The sequence below is a fragment of the Cupressus sempervirens genome, chromosome 7 (assembly GCF_028749045.1).
Source record: "Cupressus sempervirens isolate cs-2001-9-10 chromosome 7, ASM2874904v1, whole genome shotgun sequence".
In the NCBI taxonomy this organism is placed as follows: Eukaryota; Viridiplantae; Streptophyta; class Pinopsida; order Cupressales; family Cupressaceae; genus Cupressus; species Cupressus sempervirens.
The window spans coordinates 329,181,611-329,187,987 of record NC_143124.1 but is presented as its reverse complement, the minus strand read 5'-3'; the positions used below and the strand labels follow the sequence as shown (position 1 = coordinate 329,187,987).

General features: G+C 35.7%; 1 pseudogene across 1 annotated transcript in view; it reads right to left on the bottom strand.

Annotated features, from left to right (window-relative positions):
- Positions 1-688: 688 nt before the first annotated feature.
- Positions 689-6,377, bottom strand: part of LOC149546762 (mediator of RNA polymerase II transcription subunit 6-like) — a 102,534-nt pseudogene continuing 96,845 nt past the window's right edge. The window contains exon 4 of the transcript XR_016353766.1: positions 689-1,196. The product of XR_016353766.1 is annotated as a mediator of RNA polymerase II transcription subunit 6-like (transcript). The remainder of the gene's footprint in view (positions 1,197-6,377) is intronic.

Below are 6,377 nucleotides of genomic sequence, written 5' to 3'. Positions count from 1 at the left end.
TTTTTTACAACATTTGTTCTGTTTATGTGTTATTAATAGTCATGATGACCTATAAAAGCCAGCACCCTTTTTTAGTGTTTTTGTTCTCTTTGACATCTTTGGGTTGTGATTGTCTAAGGGTCTGCCCCCAGTTAGGCTGCTGATTATACTTATAGAAAAACTCATTCCATGCCAAACTCAAGGGATGAAAAGATAATTATTTCAAATGTGTAATACAGATAATAAATTTTTTAGATTTTCTGTCAGTCATAGTGTAATGTCTTAAGGAAATTTACAAGATAATAATACGAGTGGTATACATAAATGACCTCCTTATCTTGAAAAGAAAATGGATAGACATGAATTAAAATCGAAATGGCCTGCTGGGCCATTGCCTTTGTGATGAGCAAGATATTTGTCCTGACCAAGTACTTTTGCAGATAATCAAAGATTTTTTTTCACAGGTAGATAATCAGATCATAATCTGTAATGATTCTTACAACATGAGATAGTTTAACTATGGATAAAGAGAACATGCAATTAGCAAGCCTATTATTTCTTCCAGCCTCAAACTCTTTTTTCTTTCATGTTTGTATCAATGCAATTTTCTGTAAGAAGTTTGTGGAACTAATGCTCTGTATTTCTTGAATAGCTCTATATGCGAAGGGCAAAGATCCAATAACTAAATAAGATTTAAGAAATCATAAGCTTTTGATACAATTAAAGGTCATTTCAATTGAAATTTGATCCAGCCAGTTCACAAGTTTTCTCCAGCCATAAAGCACCTGATCCACCAAGAATCACAATGCCATCACCACACAGCCCTTTAACAGACAGCCATGCCTTTTCTTGTAGTTATTTTCAAGATCCACTTGAACTTGCAAAAACAAATATTGCCCAACATTCACTCACAGGATATTTATATGCATGTTAGAAGAACCAACAGCAAACAAAGGCAGTTTGTTACTCAAGCTAAGAAACTTCAGAAACCCATGTAAAACCATAATTTTACTGTACTTCTGGCATGCAATCTTACAAAACCAAGAAACAAAAGATGATCTATATCATTTCTCTATTTTTGGCCTTTTTCCTGGTGGTCCTTGATCAAATATAGGATCTATATGTTCATCTTGTGCCTGGCCATCCTGTCCTTGAGCCGTATCAGAGGTTGCTACAAAGCCTTCAGCAAATGGAGGTGTTGGAGGAGCTGGTGGTAGCTGAACAAGAATAAAAAGGTGTCTCAAAAGTTGTTTTTGATCAAGTCTAAACCATAATACATATAAAAAATAAAACACCAAACTTTCCCTAAGTCATGCATAGATAAAATCAGTACCTAAGAAACAGGCATCATTTTGATTATCTTAATCCAAAAAAAAATTATAATAGCATAAATAAACTAAAATTCATGCACAATACAAAGTAGAAAAACTCTACTTTAATTCTAGCAAGATTATCAAAAAACTCAAGATATTTTCAAAATAGTAAAGCAACACTAAAATGATATAATTCTCCTATAATCCTTAAGGCTGCATATGATATTCTAAATATTATTTCTTTCACCTCGATAGGGATTTATTTTAAATGTGTCAGAATCAATATCAGATAGGATTGACGCAACAAAAATTGCAGAGCTTACTAGTGGCATCTGAAGATATAGAAAGATAGATCCAAATCTCACTCCTGAAGTTTATTGTTCCCTCCTTTCTCCAAGTTTTGTGCTTAGAGACATAGAACCATTGGCATAATAAAATCATTCCTTGCACTCCAAATTGATTATACAAGTGCAATTATATCTACGCACTGCTCTTGTCAGCCATTTTCTCCTTCCATTTTATCATATTGTTAGTGTTGCTCCTCCTGTCAGCCTGACTTTCTTATTGTGGGTTTATATGAATATGCAAAACAATAACTGGAAAGCGTGCCATTAAAAGGCTGATTGCTGCTTGATCCTATTATTGATATCGTGCATTTTGAAAGTATATTAGACTTCAGATCATGGTACATGTATTTGTTATTTGAAGAAATGGAATTTTATTGCATATATATAAATATAGATAGTATAGACTATTGTAGTCATTATTTATGCCCCTACCCTCAAACCTTGTTTAACTGTTAACATATCCATATCCTTTCCTTCATCTAATCTCTCATAATCTTCTCCCATATGAAATGTATATCATATGGATGCAATCTAATGCTGCCTTCACATGCATCATTTTCTCACCATATAATTGAAAAAAAAACTCTGCACTGGACTATTATCCACATAAAAAAAGACCATTTAAAAGGATCTTACTACAAAAACTCGAATATTAATGACGATTCTAAAGTATTTCCTAGATGCCAAAGAAAAGAAAGTGAAGAGTATTATTGTCAATTTATAGCTCTGTTTTGCGCAAGTAAGGCCTAATTCAAGCATTGTCAAAGTAATTTAGAATATTTCCTTTGAAGAGAAATTTACTTGTGCAAAGACTAATTATAACGGTTACAGAAAAGAAAGAGAAAAAAGCAATGTCTTATGATCAAGATTTGAGGGGTTATCACAGAAAAGTTTCTTGACAATCTAGAAAATATTTATGTGCTTTATCCAAGTTTACTAGGTTCATGCTCAATAATCAAATCTTTAAAGTTAAGATGGCTCTTCAAATTCTTTGTGCAATACACCAGCAATCTTTCCAGATAATTATTCAAATCAAACAGCCTCAGAGATGTTATTTCAATAACCTGCAATACAATAACATAGTATCATTCAATCTTAAAAACAACAGTCAGATTGGAAACTACGAAGGAACCTGAAATGCAACTGTGAACTCCTTCACGAATACACCACTAAGTATGAGCTGGGCTTCCGTCCAATCCACCAAGAAGCCTAAAGGTTTCTGTCTTCAGGTTATTTCTCCAAGAGAAAACTGAAATCCAAACTGAATCCAAGCCTCCGGAATGAATCAAGTTTTCTTCTTTAATGCCCAATGCAATGACTCTTCAGTTTTTTATTATGGGAAAAACAGGTTTTGAAGGGACCCAAAATCCATTACAAAAGGGGAGAAAAACCCTACAACCAGGCCCAGTGCTGCCAAAAATAAGAGCTTTAAGACAAGCAGCCCAAACCAAACCAACAAAAATTGCAAAGGGTCACACTAACCTGAGCCAAAAATGCCCAAGTGGGTTCTACAAACAGGATCCCACAACCTGCCAGCCAAAAAGAAAAGCTAATTTTTCCCTTTACCTCCCTTTTTTGGGAACGAACAGACATGTTAGTTACTCTGCAGTGACTTTTCAGTTACCCCTCCTATCTCTTCATCTTTTATTCTTTTATTTAGAATGTCCGTTGTCCACTTAGGAAAATAAAAGGCCCTTTTAATAATAAAGTGACTTATTAATATGTGCCTTAGTTTAATAGTCACTTTATAAAATAACTATTGAATCTTTTGGCATTGAAATAAATAACCAATCGCACTCAGAACAACATGTGTGATAACTCCTTGGAAAGGTCTTGGCCAAACACTCAAGTCCAATACTGAAATGCCAAAAACACATTACCCTGTTGATTTACTATAAATAATATCTCAGATACCCTGCTAAATCACTCTGATTGGCTGCAACTGAAAGTGCCTGCGCCAAAGCTCACACTGATCCCTGTAGAATCTTACTTAGTCCATGGGACCATGGTAGAAAGGCTAATGATGTATCAAGAAATAATGACCTAGAAAAAGGGGATATTACACTACGATGTTGAAGAGAACAAAAATAGGGCATTACAAAGGACAAGTTACTCTGTTATAGAAAATGTTGGTATAAATGAGGTTTTACCAATTTGACTTGCTTAAGTTTCTCTTAGGCATCCAACATAATAATTTATTAAATAATTAGTTGCATATTTATTTAATAATGTCGGTTCATGTAATTTTAGCTCCTGGAAGTTTCCCAGTTACTTCTACCTACCACTTCATTTGTAATGTCCCCTTTTTGGCTAATTTCAAAAATACTAAAATAGAGGCAATTACCTTGCAAACTCAATTGCAAGAGACTAATTTCCTTAACGTTGATACTTCTTATGAGGGCTTTATGAATAAGATTAACAGCTGAATCACTCCTATTTCTAATATGACAATTTAGAATATGCAAGATGATTAGGTATTTTATACACACACACACACACAATCTGCCAACATTTATAATCACTGCTGTATGCAAAGATTATATATATATCAATCTGCAGACGTGTAGTTCAGCTCTGTCTGATATAACTATATGAAGTATGCAATGAACTTCTTTCCAATGATGCTCTCTGATAAATCTGTTTAACTATACAGTGGCGATTATGGTGATGTGCCTGATGTGTCAATATGCTTAGACAATCACAAAGATGCTGCTATATCTGATATACTCATCTGTATATTCAACTATGAGATGATGATATCACTTGTAGCAATAAGATTTCTGTTTCTAATATGGATATCCTTAAAAATCTCTAAATTTCTTGGGTTTTTTTCACTTTGCTGAGTTCTGCCTAGTCCCAAGTCCTAAGTTGGTCTAACCTTGCTGAGTCTATGCCAAGTCTGAGATTAGGAACTCTGGTTTTGCTAGAGGCCATTCAACTACAAATTTCTGAAAGTCTTCTTGCTTGGTTCATCATAAAGCACCCTCAAGATAGGGTATCTAATGAGAAGGGGTTGAACCACAATACCAGCTGACCAATTTTGATTGTCATGAAGATGAATTTTTTAAGGCCTCCTTGTATGCTTACTCTTCAAAATCTCCTAAAACTTCCACCCTCAAAGTGGCTACACCTCTTGTGAGTAAGGTAGCCCACACCAATGAGTTCTTTTTTTACAAGTGTCTAGGGTGTCCGCCTTTAGAGCATCCAGTAGAACCTCACAAGATAACTGATCTCCAAGCTATCCCCTTCATTGAGCTCCCAAAAATCCCTCATTTGATAATTGAGAACTCTAATGCTTGGGTCATGGTGTATAGAAAAAATAAGGTTACCTTTTTAAGAACATTTATCACCTCAAGCAAGATAACTGAAAATGTTAATCTTCGTTTTGGCCATTATTTTTCTTTTACCAAGCTATTAAATGAGAACTTTCAAACAATTTTCTTGTTAATGGGCTAAATCTTTACTGGTTCTATTTTTCCCAGAGTTTGCTTTCAATTTTCATATCTAGAAAAAAGGGTTTGCTTTTTCCTAATCAATTTATTATAATTGCCAATGATTTTAATTTTTAGGCATGGCAACTTGTTCTTCCTCCTAAAACAGTCCCAACAAGCTCTCTTCTTTATATTCTCCTATCATCAATAGTTTGAAATACATTGTTTCAACTAGCAAGAAACTAGCCCTTAAACATAGAATACTTTTTAGATCTCCTCTCCTATATTTGTCATCAGACGCAATTTCATTGGCCTAAATTCTCGGCTGGGTTGTATGGTGAGCGACTCTACTTTATTGCACAACTAGCTGTTTTAGTGTTTACTCCTCGTGTAACAATTGTTGCTCTTGTACTCTTGTGAGAAGTTGATTCAACCAATACTAATATGTTGAATGGAGATGTTTACAGATATGAAGAATGTTTACCGCATAGATTAATTAAGAACTGCATACAGATAGTGCACACAAACTCGAACAACAAAACACTTCTTTTATTATTCGCATATGTCAAGATATTACATCAGGAACTGATGATTACAATGATCCTGAAGGAAAATATAAATACTGTCCGAGGAACCTTCTCGAAGGTATCCGTCGGCCGCATACAACATGCCAACTGTAATAATAGAACCTTCTAGATACATCTCGATACATGTCGGCCTGACGGCACACATCCCGATACACTGATAGAACTCTTCCGATGTACCGTCGAGAACCTCCCAATACACCGTCGGGAACATCCTGAAACACCGTCGGGAACCTCCCGATACATCGTCAGGAACATCTTGAAACACCGTCGGGAACCTCCCGATACACCATCAGGGACATCTTGAAACACCGTCAAGAACCTCCCGATACACCGTCAGGAACATCTTGAACCATTATTTCCTGACGACACCATCCCCCCAAAAAGAAAAGTCGTCTCCTGACAACGAGACCACAAAAAACCCACACTATATACATTATTCATAAAACAAAAACAACATGGAGGTACACATCATCAACCCTAAGTCTGAGTCTCGGACTGTGATGACTGGTTGCGTCGAAGCTAGTACACCTGTTATGTCCATATCTACAAATCGGCTCTGATCTGTGAGTTCTCTTCCACCATTTCTTTCAGCATCAACGCAAACTCCTGACACTCAACTTCCTTCTGATCGTGAGCCTGTTGCGCTGAGTCCTTCTCCTGACGTGCTGTTGCCAACTGCTGCTCAGTTGCTGCTAGTTTCTGCTCCACTGTGGTTAACTA